Raw genomic sequence first — 8,969 nt, forward strand, 5'->3', positions numbered from 1 at the left:
TCATCCTTTTTTACGCCTTGTATTGATCGTCGTATATAACGTTAAAAACGCCCTGTATTGATCGTCGAATTTCACGCCTTGTATTGATCGCCGTATTGACGCCTTGTATTGATCGTCGTATTCCAGGCCCTGTATTGATTGTCGTATATAACGCCTTGTATTGATCGCCGTACTTTACGTCTAGTATTGATCGTTGTATTTCAGTATTCGACGCTTTGTATTGATCGTCGTATTTCACGCTCTGTATTGATCGTCGTATTCCGCGCCCTATATTGATCGTCGTATCTTGCGCCTTGTATTGATAGTCGTATTTTGCCCCCTGTATTGATCGTCGTATACCGCGCCCTGTATCTGTTCGCCATATACCGCGACTTGTATTGATCGTCGTATTCCGCGCCTTGTATTGATCGTCGTATTCCGCGCCTTGTATTGATCGTCGTATTCCGCGCCTTGTATTGATCGTCGTATTCCGCACCTTATATTGTTCGTCGTATTCTCCGCCCTGTATTTATCGTCGTACTCCGCGACCTGTCTTGATCGTCGTATTCCGCGCCCTGTATTGATCGTCCTATTCCGCGCCTTGTATTGATCGTCGTATTCCGTGCCTTTTTTTGATTGTCGTATTCCGTGCCTTGTTTTGATTGTCGTTTTCCATGCCTTATACTAATCGTCGTATTACATGCATTGTATTGATCGTCGTATTCCAGGCGTTGTATTGATCGTCGTATTTCAGTATTCCTCGCCTTGTATTGATCGTCGTATTTCACGCTCTGTATTGATTGTCGTGTTCTACGCCTTGTATTGATCGTCGTATTACGCGACCTGTATTTTGATCGTCGTATACCGCGCCTTGTATTGATCGTCGTATTCCGCGCCTTGTATTGGTCGTCGTATTAAGCACTTTGTATTGATCGTCGTATTCCGCGCCTTACATTCATCGTCGTATTCCGCGTCTTGTATTGATCGTCGTATTCCGAAACCTGTATTGATCGTTGTATTCCACGCCTTGTATTGATCGTCGTATTCCACGCCTTGTATGATCGTCGTATATAACGCCTAGTATTGATCGTCGTATTTCACGCCGTATATAATGCCTTGTTTTGATCGTCGCATACACTACTCATATGTACAGGTGTTTTCCACGTCTTATATTGATCGTCGTATTGCACGATTGTATTTACAGTCGTTATCTTTCGAGGTATAGAAGGAATATTTCAAGAGCAATCAGTTCCAGAAGTGAGAATGCATAATTCTTTATCTCTTGCATGAAACAAGAAGCATTATTGGCTTAACATTATAAAAAAATGCAATTTGTGTCCGTTGGACCCTTGGATTTTGCACGTGATGATTGCAGATGTTTTTTGCTGGTTTTTTTGTCTTTTGTTGTTGTTGTTGTTGTTGTTGTTGTTTGTGTGTGTTGTCTCTTTCGAATCATGCCGAACAAAATTTAAGTCGTAATAATTAGGCATTGGTTGGAATATTACTAATGTCAGTTTTACCAATTGAACTTTCAGAAACTATAACGAGGTTCATTATAACGCTGTGTCGTCTGTTTGAAACCTAGACAATAGATCTATATAGGTAATTTTAGTACATTTGTATTAACCTTAAGAAAAAACTCTTATTATTTGTTAAAGTGAAGTTATGAACAATCAATAGTGGAAAAGACCCTTGTACACTTCTACATATCAATTACTTTGTTTATTTTAGTTTAGTATGCTTCAATATTTCATGTATTTTAAAAATGTTTTATTGATAAAATAACAGCGTGTGCACCTAATTGGACGAAAAACGCTGCGCTTTCATATTATGTTTAAGATTTCTGTAACTTATGTATATATTAGTGTTTGGCGAACAAACATATATAAATTTAATAATGAATTCACTTAATAATATCAATAAATAGCCATTACTCAATAATTATGGTTCAATTATAAATAAAAAAAACATAAATCTTGATATACAGAATGAAAACTCTGGGCATGTAAATCTTAAAATGTCCTTTAATTTAATTTATAATAAATAAATAAATTAACTAATTAATAAATAAATTAATTAATTAATTAATTAATTAATTAATAAATTAATTAATAAACTAGTTAGTTAGTTGGTTGGTTGGTCGGTGGGTCGGTCGGTCAGGTAGTCAGATAGTCACAATTAGTCACAGTTAGTTGGTTAGTAAGTTAGTTAGTTAGTTAGCTGGTTGGTTGGTTGGTCGGTCGGCCGGCCGGCCGACCGGTCTGTCGGTCGGTCGGGCAGTTAGTTAGCTAGTAAGCTATAGTTAGTTAGCTATATGAACGTGAGTATAGAAAGGGTGGATAAGGCCAAAAATGTTAAAGCATTAGTTTCCCTGTATCAAAATTAATTAGTTAGTTAGTTAGTTAGTTAGTTAGTTATTTAGTTAGTGTTAGTGAGTGAGTGAGTGAGTGAGTGAGTGAGTGAGTGAGTGAGTGAGTTAGTGAGTTAGTTAGTTAGTTAGTTAGTTAGTTAGTTAGTTAGTTAGTTAGTTAGTTAGTTAGTTAGTTAGTTAGTTAGTTAGTTAGTTAGTGTTATAGTATAACTGTTCCTATTTACAGAGGTTCAGGAGTCGATTATTATAGGTGTTTTGGCTTATTAAAAATATGTTGTTCTGTTCTATTAAAAGAGTTTCGTGAAATGGTAAGAACATCATTAATGCACATTAGAACTAAAATAAAGAAACTGAACTATTTCCTAAACTCAAAATGTGGAATATTACCTTGTCTTACTGCCAAGGTCTTAAAGACTATCTTCACTTCATATCATTCATCAATCTAACTTGATAAATTACACACGCGCTTGTTTATATTTCAAATATTTATCAGCATCTTGAAATTGAAAACCAGCGCGGTGTACAATTTGCAACACATTGTTCTGTAATCAATACAAATTATACCGTTGTATCATCAGGCCATATCAAATTGATTGTTTAAATCAATAACTACATGTGTTCGCCTCTTATTTCTCTTTTTCTTTTTATTACGAATCAAAGAAAACCGGTTGTTATTTAATAATCCGGTACAATTTGACACAGGGAAACTAACATTTTTGGCCTTATCCACCCTTTTTCTGTTCAGTTTTCTATACTCCCGTTCATATACTTATCGGATTTTATTAGATGGTTTTAAGACTATTCTCTTCTATGCACCCGGGAAATAATGAGCTTTTAAATAGAGTGTTAACTTTCTATCATTCTATCCCATTCTTAAGTGGCTCTTTGTGGATTGTGAAATTATAAAATATCAATTTTATGTGTGATTTGAATACGTGGATATCATATACAAAATATCTTCTTCAGGTAGGACTATTTTAATATTGGCTTAATTATTATTCTTCTGTTTATACTAATTCTTGATCCTTAAGTAATTTAGAATGACAAGAAATCAAATGGCGGTTGTTCGTATTTGATTTTATACAATCGGTTTACTTTAAATCTTTTTATATCAAAATATACTCTTGTACATTGGAGTACTGTATATGAATATATCATAATTACTCAATAATTTTATTAATTAATCTTTCCTTGAAGTATAATACAGTAACTTGATATTTCATACAAATCATGTATTTAGATCAAAATTTCATTATGATGTTTATCACATGTTTAAACCCGTTTTACGTGTTTTCTATAATCAAACATTTAAAATTATGTGTTCACTGAAGCGTACACATTTTAAAAAGGCCTAGTATTTAAACTAAATAAGACAAGAATTTAGGCCTTGTGAAATAAAGAAGTTAGGTTCCTATAGATTTATTTCAGTAAGTGTGTCAAACAGTGCGTCAATTATATTCTACATAACAGCTGTTTATCCGAACAGCTGTCGAGCTGTCGTCTGCTTCACTTTCATGTATAGATTTTCAAATAATAATCACTATTTTCATATAAAAACAACGCGTCAAACACGGTCATTGATAACCCAACACAAAACTTGGAGTAAATAAAATATCAAATCTAAATAAAGTTACTGTGCAAAGGAAGCAGATATTAAGATCCTTAAGGACCACACCGGTTGTTACGTAACACTACCAGTGACACGGTAAACATTTAAATAAACATGACATGGTTGCTACTAATGACACAGGTATTTTAAATTTCTTATATTCAAACGAGAAAGAGATTTCCAACTGAAGGGTAAAACGTTAAAAGTTCATAGTGCTTGATATAGTATCTATTTTTGAGGCAACATTTTGTCAGAAATATTGAAAACGTTTAAAACTAAACGGAATAAGTTTGTTTAAGGGTAAACTGCTTTAAATTACACGCCGTATCCAGCTTAAATATCACATAAACGAGGATTGAAAATAAATGATAGGTAAACCAAAATTTGCATAACAAATAAAGAAGAACCTTTACACATAATTATACACGGTTGATGAAAGCAGACACTGATGAAATTATAGATTTCCCCGATGATAGTGGTGATAAATTCACTTATACAGGAGATGGGTGATATAACATTGTATGCGTAAACATAAAATTACTGGGCATATTATAATCGTTTGTTAGTTTTTAGCAGAACTTAAAGTAGCTTGATTTTCAGCGGTGACTCAACGGCCGATTGGTTAAAGTTGCTTTTATCAGCTGGAACTCTTTGGCCCAGTGGTTAAAGTTGCTATTTTCAATGGGGCTTCCATGACCGAGTGGTAAAAGTTGTTGACTTTTGATCACATTCCTTCAATACTTTTGTATTTAAAAAACGCCAATGACTTGGAAGCTTGTCAATCAGCTTCTGGAAGGTCGGTTGTTCTACACGAGTGCCTGCTCGTGTGTGACAAATGCACAAAACGCCATCTAAGGTCTTCCTTCGCCCGTGAGCCGAATAGTTGATTATGATCTCCCCGGTGTTGGTGTGACCTTAAAGAAACTGATATTAGAGAATGATATATAATCATAAAGAAGTTTTAAGAAGCTTGCGTTAAATGTGAAACACGTTTCAACAAAGCTGACTTTATCATTATGACATATTTCTGTTGTAATTAGTGTTGTTGCTAATGTTGATGGAAGCTTAATGATAAAATCACATTTGACAGAGCAGCGTAAATCAATTCTAATTCCAAATACTGAAACGTTAATAAATTGTTTATCCTGCGTAAAATCTCACAGTTTATGATGTTTTTATGGGATAAAATTACAACCTATACACTTAGCATGTCACAGTCGTACACTTGATATTATTGCTTAAATGTTTTAAAAGCATTAAACAATTTGAAAGTGTAGTTAATATTTGTTGAATTCGATATAATTATGTCAATTCACATTTATTCATGTTTCTAAACGGTGAGGACAATACCCGTTCTTCATCATCGGCCTAATTTGATGGTATTTGCTCCAGTCATGCTGGGCATAGGGCAGAAGGGTGCTAGTCTAGACCTTTCGACAAGTATACCCGCATTGTATCGTTATTTTGTTTTGAAAGTTTATAATCCTTAGCTTAAGTGGTCAGTTTGTATATTTTGATGTAACCGGATTTTACATAGGAGGTTAGTTTGACCAGCCGCTTGCGAAATAATCCTTGTATATATGGTATTTGATGTACAGAGAAATAAATTTTGTATATTTCATAGCAATTACTATGTAAGGACAGGCATGAATCAGTGATATATATTTTAAGTCTGTTTGTAAAGTAATCATCCGTAATTTTAAAATAACACGCATAAACGCAATGATATAATATCAACCCATACAACGAAAGGACGCTGTAAAGCTTTTAGAATATAAATTATAAAATATAATATATTCTAAAAGTTTTACAGCGTCGTTTCGTTATATGGGTTGATAAACAACACTTTGTGTAGTAAAACTCTTCAAGTAATAGTCAATCTGTAAACATTTGCCAAATTTGTGAAATGTTTTGTCCTGTTTTGTATTTGGACCGAACTGTCCATTGTAAGATTTAGGGACTTCAATGTGAAAATTAAAAAAATGAACCCCCCAATATGACAAAACCGGGTCAGACTGCATGCAAGTATGTAATATACATTTGTTAATTGTTGCAATTGGTAACCTATACTGGAGACTCATTCCAGAAGAATTAAAGTTATCTTATTTTTTTTGGAGGAAGGAAAAAAGCAATACCAGACGTAACAAATGGTTCTTTGATATGCAAGTTGTATGCCACATTACACGGGCCGTTGTTTTTTAAAGTATTATCCGAAAGAGTTGATTGTAAATTTTAAGTTGTGTGTAGCGGCGGGTTTGAAATCTATATTTATGGTCAACCAGTTTTACCTTAAGATCAACATGACTAGTCCTCCTTAACATGAAAGTTCAAGCTGACATTACATTTGTATTACATTGTTTAATTATGCAAGTCATATCGATCGGAACAATCCAGCGGCTACGCTCCCTTCGCAGCTCACTGAATACACTCACGTTACTTAAGAAAGTGAGCGATAGTGGAACATTCGACCGATGCGCAGGAGAGTATCCAGCGGCCAAACAGCTCCGATTACTTGACACTTCTGTCATATTTATGTCTACATTATTTCAGATTTTTCCATAAACGATGCACTGGATTACAGTCCTTGTGTTACTTGTAATAACGGTTGGTTACCTTTTTACCGGGGCATCAGTTTTCCAAGCGCTGGAATCCGACAATGAGCAGGACACCAAAACTATGTCAAGGAATCTGGTTAAAAACTTTCTGAGTAAGTTATATGTTTTTAAGATATAGAATATTCTTGATAGCAGATGCATTTATATGGTAATAATTTAATTCATAAACATGACAGATCCAAAGTACGTGTTCAAGTTTGTCTGGAAAAAAGATATGGTAGGCGTAACTTCTCTTTCAATTACCAAATGATCTTAACATACATTTGGGATGTAATATTAGGTATAGAATGTTCGAAAATATTATTTATAGATTGCCTGTCTTGTATTTTAAATGCAAATATCACCATCTTTATTATTAGATATGCAAATATTTCTTTATTGACATGCTTAATATAAACATTAAAAGAAGATAAGATTTATTTAACACGACAAGGTCTACCTTATCTGTGAAAGTTAAACATATTATCCAAAATATGTATATTATATATTACAAACTTAAGATTCACAACATTGACTTATGTTTAATTTCTCTTTATATAACTGTATATCTAGCGTCTACGACATAGAAAACTTGAATTGAGTTAAACATCTATTTCTCTCCTCAATCTTTTAACTCCAGATGTCAATATTTTTTATTATAAATACATTTTATCATATTCACATTATATTGTTTTGGGTATTTTGATATTATCTATATGACAATTTAATGTAGATACAGGCTCAATTAACAACTAATGAGTTATCGGTTAATTTATATTATTGATAGCCAACCTCAAGGTTTATCATGCTTGATAATGGTAATAGCTTTTTGGCCTTAACATCAGATATGATTGAATGTATGCATTATTTACTTTACCTTGATTAGCTTAATTCGCGTAGTATTATAGAAACTTACTTTCTTGTTGGAAACTACATATAGTAATATAACATGATACCATCGTATGAGAATTCATTTTTTGTTCTTTTATAAATCACACATACAATGAATGTTAGGATAAATTCAAGTATGGTATCACTTTATCATTGCACACAATGGATTTTGCAATTCAAATAAATTGTCATGTAATTATTATTTAAAATAAATATTGTTTCTGGCTTCATACAAACTTATTCTGAAATAACATAGAGAGTAATTACAATCTATACTAGAAAGCTTAGTGATAAGGTGTAAGCAAAACAATACAGACAGACAACTGGGACCTCTGAACCATTTTCTCTTTCGCGAACTAGTGACACATTGGTAAGGACATGTTGAACACAGATTTAGTCGTTATAAGTTATCATACTAGTTTAAAATATCAATGTATCTCATAATCGGCTCTTTCCATCTGATCATACACCACTACACCACCGACCGATGCGCCTCGACACCGTCTATCTGCATTATCTTGCATCCATATATCATTATCATATGCAGTCATAATTCATCTTCATATATCATAATTATCATATCACAACCTTCATTCTGATCAGTATATATAATATTTATCATATGGAGGGGGTTAGGCATTATCACTGTCCAGTCCTGTTCTCATAAGGGCACGTGGCACGCTTGGTGCACATTATCATCATCACACCGACCACCATCATCATCATCACCACCACTATCACCACTACCATCATCATCATCATCACCACAACCATTTTCTATTTTATCATCATCCCCATCTATTCCATGGTCAACATTTTTTTCTTCATAAAAGATCAGAAAATTTAGTGAAATTTTATGTTTATAATTATTCTTCTAAAACAGTTTTCAAACATCTAAGAATATGTTAAATTAATACTGCAAATGTTTACTCGCATTATGTTTAATCATTAGAATATATGCATTCATTTCTTCTTTGACTAAGACTTTATAGAAAACAAATTTATAATTACCTCCCTTTATTTACATGAAATATAAATTCGATAATATCTTTACAAATAATGCTTTTTGGAACATACACTACTGATAAATCTTCATTTGAGCATCAAATTTATGATATAAAACCATAAAAAAATTTAGTTACCGGATTTTGAATATCATGATCTTCTTAATATATATTAATATGGTCTTGTTCTCCTCCTTTCCTATCTTCGTGATCTTTTTTCATTATCATTTCCTCCTTCTTCTCATTATTATAAGCATTATTGTTTTATAATTTTCCTTTCATGATAAATTAAAATGCTTTGTTCACGACTGGTTACTCTATTTTTGTTTATTTGAAACGAATGATTGTGAATCTGAATAGTTCACAACTTCATCTAGTTTTACAATCTTTTGAGTTGTTCTTAAATCTAGATTGTCGTCTCGGTGAGGGCCACACATAATGTAAGCTCCCTTCGCAGCTCAGTGAATACACTCCGTTGCTTCACAAGAAGCGAGCAATAGTGTATCATTCGGCCGAGAGTA

The sequence above is a fragment of the Ruditapes philippinarum genome, unplaced genomic scaffold, assembly GCF_026571515.1.
Source record: "Ruditapes philippinarum isolate M1 unplaced genomic scaffold, ASM2657151v2 ctg1061_1_1_1_1, whole genome shotgun sequence".
Lineage (NCBI taxonomy): Eukaryota > Metazoa > Mollusca > Bivalvia > Venerida > Veneridae > Ruditapes > Ruditapes philippinarum.